This window comes from Triticum aestivum, chromosome 4B (assembly GCF_018294505.1).
Source record: "Triticum aestivum cultivar Chinese Spring chromosome 4B, IWGSC CS RefSeq v2.1, whole genome shotgun sequence".
Taxonomy (NCBI): Eukaryota; Viridiplantae; Streptophyta; class Magnoliopsida; order Poales; family Poaceae; genus Triticum; species Triticum aestivum.
In genome coordinates, this window is record NC_057804.1 from 172719547 (window position 1) to 172733006 (window position 13460).

Genomic DNA, 13460 nt, shown 5'->3' on the forward strand with positions numbered 1-13460 from the left:
TAAAAGATCGTGTAGTTCGTTTTGCTAGAGCTTTGCAAGTGTCAAGTATCTCTTCCTTCGACCATGAGATCGTGTAACTCCCGGATACCGTAAGAATGCCTTGGGTGTACCAAACGTCACAACGTAACTGGGTGACTATAAAGGTACATTACAGGTATCTCCGAAAGTAGCTGTTGGGTTGACACGGATCGAGACTGGGATTTGTCACTCCGTATGACGGAGAGGTATCTCTGGGCCCACTCGGTAATGCATCATCATAATGAGCTCAAAGTGACCAAGGTGTTGGACACGGGATCATGCATTACGGTACGAGTAAAGTGACTTGCCGGTAACGAGACTGAACAAGGTATTGGGATACCGACGATCAAGTCTCGGGCAAGTAACGTACCGATTGGCAAAGGGAATTGTATACAGGGTTTGATCGAATCCTCGACATAGTGGTTCATCCGATGACAACATCGAGGAGCATGTGGGAGCCATCATGGGTATCCAGATCCCGCTGATGGTTATTGACTAAGAGAGTCTCGGTCATGTCTACATGTCTCCCGAACCCGTAGGGTCTACACACTTAAGGTTCAGTCACGCTAGGGTTGTAGGGATATGTATATGCAGTAACCCGAATGTTGTTCGGAGTCCCGGATGAGATCCCAGACGTCACGAGGAGTTCCGGAATGGTCTGGAGGTAAAGATTTATATACGGGAAGTCCTGTTTCGGGCATCGGGACAAGTTTCGGGGTTATCGGTATTGTACCGGGACCATCGGAGGGGTCCCGGGGGCCCACCGGGTGGGGCCACCCATCCCCGGGGGCCACATGGGCTGTAGGGGGTGCGCCTTGGCCTACATGGGCCAAGGGCACCAGCCCCACAAGGCCCATGCGCCTAGGGTTTCCAAGGGGGAGGAGTCCTACTAGTGGAAGGCACCTCCTAGGTGCCTTGGGGGGGAGGGAATCTCCCCTTGGCCGCCGCACCCCCTAGGAGATTTGATCTCCTAGGGCCGGCCACCCCCCCTTGGCACCCCTATATATAGTGGGGGGAGAGGAGGGACTTCATACCTTGTGCCCTGGCCTTTGGTTGCCTCCTTCTCCCTCCCCAACACCTCCTCCAACTCCATAGCGCTTAGCGAAGCTCTGCCGGAGTACTGCAGCTCCACCAACACCACGCCGTCGTGCTGCTGCTGGTGCCATCTCCCTCAATCTCTCCTCCCTTCCTTGCTGGATCAAGAAGGAGGAGACGTGGCTGTTTCCGTACGTGTGTTGAACGCGGAGGTGCCATCCGTTCGGCGCAGGTCATCGGTGATTTGAATCATGTCGAGTACGACTACATCATCACCTTGCAAGCTTCCGCACGCGATCTACAAGTGGTATGTAGATGCAAACTCTCTCCCTAGACACGTTGCTTAGATGAACTCATAGATGGATCTTGGTGAAACCGTAGGAAAAATTTTAATTTTCTGCAACATTCCCCAACAGTGGTATCAGAGCTAGGTCTATACGTAGTTCTCTTTGCACGAGTAGAACACAATTTTGTTGTGGGCGTGGATTTTGTCATCTTACTTGCCTCTACTAGTCTTTTCTTGCTTCGACGGTATTGTGGGATGAAGCGGCCCGGACCAACCTTACACGTACGCTTATGTGAGACCGGTTCCACCGACTGACATGCACTAGTTGCATAAGGTGGCTGGCGGGTGTCTGTCTCTCCCACTTTAGTTGGAGCGGAATCGATGAACAGGGCCCTTATGAAGGGTAAATAGAAGTTGACAAAATCACGTTGTGGTGATTCGTAGGTAAGAAAACGTTCTTGCTAGAACCCAATTGCAGCCACGTAAAAGATGCAACAACAATTAGAAGACGTCTAACTTGTTTTTGCAGCGATTGATCATGTGATGTGATATGGCCAGAAGTTGTGATGAATGATGAATTGTGATGTATGAGATCATGTTCTTTGTAATAGGATTCACGACTTGCATGTCGATGAGTATGACAACCGGCAGGAGCCATAGGAGTTGTCATTATTTTTTGTATGACCTGCGTGTCATTGAATAACGTCATGTAAACTACTTTACTTTATTGCTAAACGTTAGTCATAGAAGTAGAAGTAGTCGTTGGCGTGACAACTTCATGAAGACACGATGATGGAGATCATGATGATGGAGATCATGGTGTCAAGCCGGTGACGAGATGATCATGGAGCCCCGAAGATGAAGATCAATGGAGCTATATGATATTGGCCATATCATGTCACAAATATAATTGCATGTGATGTTTATTATGTATTATGCATCTTGTTTACTTAGGACGACGGTAGTAAATAAGATGATCCCTTATAAAATTTCAAGAAGTGTTCTCCCCTAACTGTGCACCGTTGCTACAGTTCGTCGTTTCTAAGCACCACGTGATGATCGGGTGTGATGGATTCTTACGTTCACATACAACGGGTGTAAGACAGTTTTACACAGCGAAAACACTTAGGGTTAACTTGACGAGCCTAGCATGTACAGACATGGCCTCGGAACACGGAGACCGAAAGGTCGAACACGAGTCGTATGGAAGATACGATCAACATGAAAATGTTCACCGACGATGACTAGTCCGTCTCACGTGATGATCGGACACGGGCTGGTCGACTCGGATCGTGTAACACTTAGATGACTAAAGGGATGTCTAATCTAAGTGGGAGTTCATAATTTGATTAGAACTTTATTATCATGAACATAGTCTAAAACCTTTGCAAATATGTCTTGTAGATCAATGGCCAACGCTAATGTCAACATGAACTTCAACGCGTTCCTAGAGAAAACCAAGCTGAAAGATGATGGCAGCAACTATACGGACTGGGTCCGGAACCTGAGGATCATCCTCATAGCTGTCAGGAAACAATATGTCCTAGAAGGACCGCTAGGTGACACTCCCGTCCCAGAGAACCAAGACATTATGAATGCTTGGCAAACTCGCGCTGATGATTACTCCCTCGTTCAGTGCGGCATGCTTTACAGCTTAGAACCGGGGCTCCAAAAGCGTTTTGAGCATCACGGAGCATATGAGATGTTCGAAGAGCTGAAACTAGTTTTTCAAGCTCATGCCCGGGTCGAGAGATATGATGTCTCCGACAAGTTCTACAGTTGTAAGATGGAGGAAAACAGTTCTGTCAGTGAGCACATCCTGAAGATGTCTGGGTTGCACAACCGTATGACCCAGCTAAACATTAACCTCCCAGATGAGGCGGTCATTGACAGAATCCTCCAGTCGCTCCCACCAAGCTACAAGAGCTTTGTGATGAACTACAACATGCAAGGAATGGAAAAGACCATTCCTGAATTGTTCTCGATGCTGAAGTCAGCAGAGGCTGAAATCAAGAAAGAACATCAAGTGTTGATGGTCAATAAGACCACTAAGTTCAAGAAGGGCAAGGGTAAGAAGAACTTCAAGAAGGACGGCAAAGATGTTGCCGCGCCTGGTAAGCCAGTTACCGGGAAGAAGTCAAAGAATGGACCCAAGCCTGAGACTGAGTGCTTTTATTGCAAGGGGAAGGGTCACTGGAAGCGGAACTGCCCCAAATACTTAGCGGATAAGAAGGCCGGCAACACCAAAGGTATATTTGATATACATGTGATTGATGTGTACCTTACCAGTAATCATAGTAACTCCTGGGTATTTGATACCGGTGCCGTTGCTCATATTTGTAACTCACAGCAGGAGCTGCGGAATAAACGGAGACTGGCAAAGGACGAGGTGACGATGCGCGTCGGGAATGGTTCCAAAGTCGATGTGATCGCCGTCGGCACGCTGCCTCTACATTTACCTGCGGGATTAGTTTTGAACCTCAATAATTGTTATTTAGTGCCAAGTTTGAGCATGAACATTGTATCTGGATCTCGTTTAATACGAGATGGCTACTCATTTAAGTCTGAGAATAATGGTTGTTCGATTTATATGAGAGATATGTTTTATGGTCATGCTCCGATGGTCAATGGTTTATTCTTAATGAATCTCGAGCGTAATATTACACATGTTCATAGTGTAGATGCCAAAAGATTTAAAGTTGATAACGATAGTCCCACATACTTGTGGCACTGCCGCCTTGGTCACATTGGTGTCAAGCGCATGAAGAAGCTCCATGCTGATGGACTTTTAGAGTCTCTTGATTATGAATCATTTGACACGTGCGAACCATGCCTCTTAGGTAAAATGACCAAGACTCCGTTCTCCGGAACAATGGAGCGAGCAACCAACTTGTTGGAAATCATACATACCGATGTGTGCGGTCCAATGAGCGTTGAGGCTCGCGGAGGATATCGTTATGTTCTCACTCTCACAGATGACTTGAGTAGATATGGGTATGTCTACTTAATGAAACACAAGTCTGAGACCTTTGAAAAGTTCAAGGAATTTCAGAATGAGGTGGAGAATCAACGTGACCGAAAGATAAAATTCTTACGATCAGATCGTGGAGGAGAATACTTAAGTCACGAATTTGGTACACACTTAAAGAAATGTGGAATCGTTTCACAGCTCACGCCGCCTGGAACACCTCAGCGAAACGGTGTGTCCGAACGTCGTAATCGCACTCTATTGGATATGGTGCGGTCTATGATGTCTCTTACCGATTTACCGCTATCATTTTGGGGATACGCTCTAGAGACAGCTACATTCACTTTAAATAGGGCACCGTCTAAATCCGTTGAGACGACACCGTATGAATTATGGTTTGGAAAGAAACCTAAGCTGTCGTTTCTAAAAGTTTGGGGATGCGAAGCTTATGTCAAGAAACTTCAACCTGAAAAGCTCGAACCCAAGTCGGAAAAATGCGTATTCATAGGATACCCTAAGGAAACTATAGGGTATACCTTCTACTTAAGATCCGAAGGCAAGATCTTTGTTGCCAAGAACGGATGCTTTCTGGAAAAGAGTTTCTCTCGAAAGAAGTAAGTGGGAGGAAAGTAGAACTCGATGAAGTACTACCTCTTGAGCGGGATAGTGACGCAGCACAGGAAACCATTCCTGTGATGCCCACACCAACTGAAGAGGAAAACCATGATAATGATCAAGGTACTTCGGATCAAGTTACTGCTGAACTTCGTAGGTCCACAAGGACACGTTCCGCACCAGAGTGGTACGGCAACCCTGTCCTGGAAATCATGTTGTTAGACAACAATGAACCTTCGAACTATGAAGAAGCAATGACGGGCCCGGATTCCAACAAATGGCTTGAAGCCATGAAATCCGAGATAGAATCCATGTATGAAAACAAAGTATGGACTTTGACAGACTTGCCCGATGATCGGCGAGCGATAGAAAACAAATGGATCTTTAAGAAGAAGACGGACGCGGATGGTAATGTTACCATCTATAAAGCTCGACTTGTCGCTAAGGGTTATCGACAGGTTCAAGGGATTGACTACGACGAGACATTCTCTCCCGTAGCGAAGCTAAAGTCCGTCCGAATCATGTTAGCAATTGCCGCATACTATGATTATGAGATATGGCAGATGGACGTCAAAACAGCATTCCTTAACGGGCATCTTAAGGAAGAACTGTATATGATACAGCCGGAAGGTTTTGTCGATCCTCAGAACGCTAACAAAGTATGCAAGCTCCAGCGATCCATTTATGGACTGGTGCAAGCATCTCGGAGTTGGAACATTCGCTTTGATGAGATGATCAAAGCGTTTGGGTTTATGCAGACTTATGGAGAAGCCTGCGTTTACAAGAAAGTGAGTGGGAGCTCTGTAGCATTTCTCATATTATATGTAGATGACATACTCCTGATGGGAAATAATATAGAATTTCTGGACAGCATTAAGGCCTACTTGAATAAGTGTTTTTCAATGAAGGACCTTGGAGAAGCTGCTTATATATTAGGCATCAAGATCTATAGAGATAGATCGAGACGCCTCATAGGTCTTTCACAAAGTACATACCTTGATAAGATTTTGAAGAGATTCAGAATGGATCAGTCCAAGAAGGGGTTCTTGCCTATGTTACAAGGTATGAGACTGAGCTCAGCTCAGTCACCGACCACGGCAAAAGATAAAGAAGAGATGAGTGTCATCCCCTATGCTTCAGCCATAGGATCTATTATGTATGCCATGCTGTGTACCAGACCCGATGTAAACCTTGCCGTAAGTTTGGTAGCAAGATACCAAAGTAATCCCGGCAAGGAACACTGGACAGCGGTCAAGAATATCCTGAAGTACCTGAAAAGGACAAAGGACATGTTTCTCGTTTATGGAGGAGACGAAGAGCTCGTCGTAAAGGGTTACGTCGACGCTAGCTTCGACTCAGATCCGGATGACTCTAAGTCACAAACCGGATACGTGTATATGTTGAATGGTGGAGCAGTAAGCTGGTGCAGCTGCAAGCAGAGCGTCGTGGCGGGATCTACGTGTGAAGCGGAGTACATGGCAGCCTCGGAGGCAGCACATGAAGCGATTTGGGTGAAGGAGTTCATCACCGACCTAGGAGTCATACCCAATGCGTCGGGGCCGATCAAACTCTTCTGTGACAACACTGGAGCTATTGCCCTCGCAAAGGAGCCCAGGTTTCACAAGAAGACCAGGCACATCAAGCGTCGTTTCAACTCCATCCGTGAAAATGTTCAAGATGGAGACATAGAGATTTGCAAAGTACACACGGATCTGAATGTCGCAGATCCGCTGACTAAACCTCTCTCGCGTGCAAAACATGATCAACACCAGAACTCTATGGGTGTTCGATTCATCACAATGTAACTAGATTAGTGACTCTAGTGCAAGTGGGAGACTGTTGGAAATATGCCCTAGAGGCAATAATAAAAGTATTATTATATTTCATTGTTCATGATAATTGTCTTGTATTCATGCTATAACTGTATTATCCGGAAATCGTAATACACGTGTGAATACTTAGACCACACTATGTCCCTGGTAAGCCTCTAGTTGACCAGCTCGTTGTGATCAACAGATAGTCATGGTTTCCTGACTATGGACATTGGATGTCATTGATAACGGGATCACATCATTAGGAGAATGATGTGATGGACAAGACCCAATCCTAAGCATAGCATAAAAGATCGTGTAGTTCGTTTTGCTAGAGCTTTGCAAGTGTCAAGTATCTCTTCCTTCGACCATGAGATCGTGTAACTCCCGGATACCGTAAGAATGCCTTGGGTGTACCAAACGTCACAACGTAACTGGGTGACTATAAAGGTACATTACAGGTATCTCCGAAAGTAGCTGTTGGGTTGACACGGATCGAGACTGGGATTTGTCACTCCGTATGACGGAGAGGTATCTCTGGGCCCACTCGGTAATGCATCATCATAATGAGCTCAATGTGACCAAGGTGTTGGACACGGGATCATGCATTACGGTACGAGTAAAGTGACTTGCCGGTAACGAGACTGAACAAGGTATTGGGATACCGACGATCGAGTCTCGGGCAAGTAACGTACCGATTGACAAAGGGAATTGCATACAGGGTTTTGATCGAATCCTCGACATAGTGGTTCATCCGATGACAACATCGAGGAGCATGTGGGAGCCATCATGGGTATCCAGATCCCGCTGATGGTTATTGACTAAGAGAGTCTCGGTCATGTCTACATGTCTCCCGAACCCGTAGGGTCTACACACTTAAGGTTCAGTCACGCTAGGGTTGTAGGGATATGTATATGCAGTAACCCGAATGTTGTTCGGAGTCCCGGATGAGATCCCGGACGTCACGAGGAGTTCCGGAATGGTCCGGAGGTAAAGATTTATATATGGGAAGTCCTGTTTCGGGCATCGGGACAAGTTTCGGGGTTATCGGTATTGTACCGGGACCACCGGAGGGGTCCCGGGGGCCCACCGGGTGGGGCCACCCATCCCCGGGGGCCACATGGGCTGTAGGGGGTGCGCCTTGGCCTACATGGGCCAAGGGCACCAGCCCCACAAGGCCCATGCGCCTAGGGTTTCCAAGGGGGAGGAGTCCTACTAGTGGAAGGCACCTCCTAGGTGCCTTGGGGGGGAGGGAAACCCCCCTAGGCCGCCGCACCCCCTAGGAGATTGGATCTCCTAGGGCCGGCCACCCCCCCTTGGCACCCCTATATATAGTGGGGGGAGAGGAGGGACTTCATACCTTGTGCCCTGGCCTTTGGTTGCCTCCTTCTCCCTCCCCAACACCTCCTCCAACTCCATAGCGCTTAGCGAAGCTCTGCCGGAGTACTGCAGCTCCACCAACACCACGCCGTCGTGCTGCTGCTGGTGCCATCTCCCTCAATCTCTCCTCCCTTCCTTGCTGGATCAAGAAGGAGGAGACGTGGCTGTTTCCGTACGTGTGTTGAACGCGGAGGTGCCGTCCGTTCGGCGCAGGTCATCGGTGATTTGAATCACGTCGAGTACGACTACATCATCACCTTGCAAGCTTCCGCACGCGATCTACAAGTGGTATGTAGATGCAAACTCTCTCCCTAGACTCGTTGCTTAGATGAACTCATAGATGGATCTTGGTGAAACCGTAGGAAAAATTTTAATTTTCTGCAACGTTCCCCAACAACTTTGCCATCTGCTGGCAGATGGCAAAGCCTCTTAACGGGGTTAGCCCCGTTAGAAGGCTAACGGCATACTTTGCCATCTGCCAGCAGATGGCAAAGGCTGCAGGCTCTTTGCCATCTGCCAGCAGATGGCAAAGGCTGCATGCTTTGCCGTCTGCCAGCAGATGGCAAAGAGGTTTGCCATCTGCTGTCAGATGGCAAAGAGCCCAAATAGGCCAGCCCAAAAGTTACATGTAGATGACACGTGGCCTCTTTGCCATCTGCCAGCTGATGGCAAAGCTCTTTGCCATCTGCCAGCAGATGGCAAAGTGACTATATTGCCCCATTTAATTTTGTTTTTTCTTATATCAATTCATTTTCATAGAAATCAAACACAAATAGATTTATATGACCAATATAGCATATTCAACACATATTACCAATAGTCATGAACACATATGTATCCAACACATGTTACCAATAGTAGCAAGTTTCATCCGTACATATACATAGTTTCATCAATATTACACAGTTTCATCCATAGGTAGCAAGTTTCACAAGGTCAAAACAAAAACTCGACCATAACGAGGACCATAACGTAGTCGTTGGCCCAACTCGGCTGCACCACACCGAGGCACTATTGTTCCATCGAGCTCGACCATGTGCGGGGCTTCGTCATCGTCATGGAGGTCCCGGTGGTCGTCCTGGTCCCTAGAAAGTGCACCTTATTATTTCATTTCAGAGAAAGCGTGAAACACGAATGGCATGTATGTAGATCCCCAGGACAAGCAAACTTAGCTAGTAAATATGAACAAGGACTACTATAGCATAGGATGTAAGTACTGGTGACTACTAGACCTATATTAAAAGTAAACAGAACTAGCTCGGATAACAACTCTATAGCACTAATGTTGATGCATTCAAGTTACTACCATTCAAGTATGCATACATATCATAATGTTCCAAGTATGCATACATATCATACACATCAGTGACGTTAACTTGTTCATAAGATTCATAACACTAAGTGCCAAATCCATTGATTTGTATAAGAAGGTGCCATATCCATTAATTCACATGCAAAGGCAAAGAGTGCTGCTGAAATTAACAATGCGTGCTTCATCAAATTTTCTTAATTAACAGTGCCAAGTTAATAAGTGCCTTGCTTGTGTAGATCCATTAATTCATGTTAATCAGGAAACAATGCACCCAAATCACAAAATCAAAACACGCAATGTTAAAATACATGGACAAAGTGCCAACATATGATATGATTTTCTTGAACTGTGCAAGCAGCATCACAGATAACTCTTATGAACATATGAACCTGTGCCAAATACAATATATGAATAAAGTGCGAAGCAACATCATGGGCAAAAATTACAAAAAAACATGGTGGAATAGAGGGGATGGGGAGAAGCAAAGCCTCACTGGATGTTAAGGAGGAGCACGAGGAAGTGGTGCCGCAGGCCCCGCACTGACGGCGGGCGGGCGGGCGGCCTCCAGGCCAGGGGGTTGCCAGTGAGATCCAGGAGGATGGTCAGGTCGCCGTCGGGCGTCGGCCTGCTCCCTCCTCTTCTCTTGCCCTGCTCATTCCATCCTCGTCTGGGAGGCCGAGGACGCGTTGATCATGGTCATGGCGGTTGACGGTCCAGATCTGGAAAAAGGTAAGAGAGGTGAGGGAAATTGGAAGCTGAAACAAACAGTTTTTCCTTCAAGTAGAAACTTCTTTTTTGCCTTCATTACCTCACAGATTCAAATACAAAGGTAGGCACCCTGACTCGATGTTAACCACAACATGCCTCCTCACAACACAAGCAAAACCAACTCATCAGACCTGCAATCAGGATAACAACATATCATTCAGAGTTCAAACCGAGTAAACAAACATAAGTAGCAGGCACTAGGGCATCCAAAGTTTAACTATGTCAAGAGCTAAAAACAATCAGCACGTCATATATGGCAATCTGCAAGAGCTAAAACAAGAGCCAAATAGAGAGGCCAAGCCTTTCTCCCTTACAAGACAGTGTCGTAAAATGACCAAGAACAAATACCGTCTGATTCCAAAATAAAGATGTGAGAGTCTACATCAATTATAAATTCAAAGTGAACATTTTATCAAAGAAACTCAACTAGCAGAACTCATGTAAGCCCATATACTCGTGTTGTTTTTACTTGTCATGTAGAAACAGCATGAACATCACTACTTAAAGCATATCAGCAAACAATCACATTGCAATATGTGTGTAGAAAGTGCATGCAAACTACATAAATAGATCTAACTATCATATAAGCTAGTGATATATTCCTACACAAACATCTCATATGAGATACTAACTAGGAGTAATTCTTTTATCCTGTCAAAACTGTAGCTGCTACACAATCAGCACTACACTTCCATATTTATCTCAAAATTAGAGATAATGATCTAGTTAATATCATGTGCAGTTCTGTAAATCTCAACGAGACAAGTGCAGCCAGAAGTTTCAGTTTTAATACACACAAGGGGCCTTATTCTGCAGTTCAATAACTTGGTGAGATTCTTTTAAATTGCTGCCGATAACTACTAGGAGTAATAGTGAGGCTGCATTGTCAATATAACCATGCACACAAGGACCACCCCACCAGATGTATATGTCCAAGTTTGCATATAGAAGTAAAAAGAGGATGTTGAGAAGAAGGTCTGAGCGAGAGACTCTCTTTTCTCCTCAGTGAGCTCAGTTTTAAAAAAAGAGGTATGTGGTTCTCTTTTTTATGCAGAGAAAATATTGTAGTTTGCAAAAAACTGCAGTATTAAAATCACAGTTTTTAGAGACAATCAAACAAACCTTTGTAATAAAAACCACAGTATTATAAAAAGCTGCAGTATTCTAAGAATACTTCGAAAATACTTTGTTATCAAACGGGGCCTCAGCTACCTAGCCATTAGCAGTGCAAGCACACGCCTGCTGGCCGGAGCTGATCAACATGCTCAGCTAGCTAACATACGGGCCATCCCATCAGGAGTCCGGAGGAAGAAACAACCAGCTCATATGTCCCTCTCACTCCTTCCCGCCGGCTGAGCCGAGCTGAGCCACCGTTCCATGCACTCGCAGCCCCACCCCATACTAAGGCCCCGTTTGATAGCACAGTATTTTCAAAGTATTCTAACAATACTGTAGTTTCGTTTAATACTAAAGTTTTAATTACAGTGAGGTGTTTGGTTACCCATAAAAATTGCAGTGTTAATACTATGTTATTCTCAAAACCTATGCCATCAAATGATCAAACTGGAGCTGATATTAATTTGGTTTAGTCAAGAAAAGAGACTTGAGTTTCCATAAGGAAAACACATGTTACTACTATGTACTTTGTAAGAAGTGGACCTTGAAAGTAGGTATCGTCAGAATCAGATAGGAACAAACTGTAATTTCAGACGCATTATTATACTTATTCGTGCACTCTTCTTTCCCTAGTCCCAAGCCTTACTGAATCTGAAATATTTCTAGAACCTGAATCTGAATTATCTCCCAGGTTTCTGAATCAAAATGATTCTATCTTAGTTGGAAATCGATATTTTTCTTGTTGTTGCGGTGGGGTTGGAAATCGATCTCGTGAGAGAGTAATAATAACAAGTGAAGCTCTGAAACGATGGAACTTTGTAGAGATACGATACGGAAGGGGAGAGGCGTTGGTACCGTACCGTATGTATAGAGGATGGGGTCAGTGGACGACGGATCTGGTGATGAAGCAGCCCGGTGGGAAGGGAATCCGGAGGAAAACGATGCCCTCCGCCAGCCTATGTATGCATCTGGACCGAGACGCGCCCGACCGATACCGATGCCGCGGGAAGGGGGCGACGCCGTGGCCTGGCTCGGTGGAGGGGCGGGCTGCGGTGGCGGGGAGGGCCGCGGGGCACGCCGCGGTGGCCGGGAGGGCCGCGGTGGCCGGGAGGGCCGCGGGGAGGGGGCGGCGCCGCGGCCTGGAACGGTGGAGGGACGGGCGCAGGGGCGGGCTGCGGTGGCGGGGAGGGGCGGGGGAGGGCTGCGGTGGCGGGGAGGGCTGCGGTGGTGGGGAGGGGCGGGCCGGCGGCGGTGCTGGGCGTCGTCCGGCGGCTGGGGCGCGCGGGTGCGGTGGTGGGTGGGTTTTTTTAGACAACGGTGGTGTGGGTGGGTGAGGTGGGGAGAGAGAGAGGGGTGGGGCCGGGCTGGGAGAGAGAGAGAGGGGTGGGGCCGGGCTGGGAGAGAGGGGAGGAGAAATTTTTTTTAGAAGAAGAGAGGGGAGGAGATAGTCCGACCTCTTTGCCATCAGCCAACGGATGGCAAAGGCCCATATCTTTGCCATCAGCCAGCGGCTGGCAGATGGCAAAGAGGTGGGGCTACTGGGCCGTTACAGCGCCGTCATTCATTGGGCCCCACCCACTTCTTTGCCATCTGCCAACAGACGGAAAAGATTCTTTGCCATCTGCTGGCAGATGGCAAAGAGGTGGGTTGACAGGCCGTTACAGCACTGGACCCCTACCCACCTCTTTGCCATCTGCTGGCAGATGGCAAAGATTATTTGCCATCCACTAGCAGATGGCAAAGAATTGGCTGATGGCAACCATGTTCTTTGCCGTCTGTCAGTTCTTTGCCATCTGTTTTTTATAAGCAGATGGCAAAGACGTTCTTTGCCATCAGCTGGCAGATGGCAAAGAGCTGGCTGATGGCAAATTTCCAGTTTCCAGTAGTGTACAACTTGCAAGATAGGATCAAGAACACAAATATATTCATGAAAGCATAATAGGTTCAAATCTGAGATCATGGCACTCGAGCCCTAGTAACAAGCATTAAGCATAGCAAAGTCATAGCAACATCAATCTCAGAACATAGTGGATACTAGGGATCAAACCCTAACAAAACTAACTCGATTACATGATAAATCCCATCCAACCCATCACCGTCCAGCAAGCCTACGAAGGAATTACTCACTCCCGGCGGTCAGCATCATGAAAT

At 46.8% G+C, this 13460-nt stretch overlaps 1 long non-coding RNA gene across 1 annotated transcript; it reads right to left on the reverse strand.

The window, feature by feature from the left end:
• Positions 1-8930: 8930 nt before the first annotated feature.
• On the reverse strand, positions 8931-12468 carry LOC123091637 (uncharacterized). The gene is made up of 4 exons (XR_006443381.1): positions 12170-12468; positions 10234-10324; positions 9919-10144; positions 8931-9198 (listed from the first exon to the last, which is right to left on the reverse strand). It is a non-coding gene; the product is annotated as an uncharacterized lncRNA (long non-coding RNA).
• Positions 12469-13460: the final 992 nt, after the last annotated feature.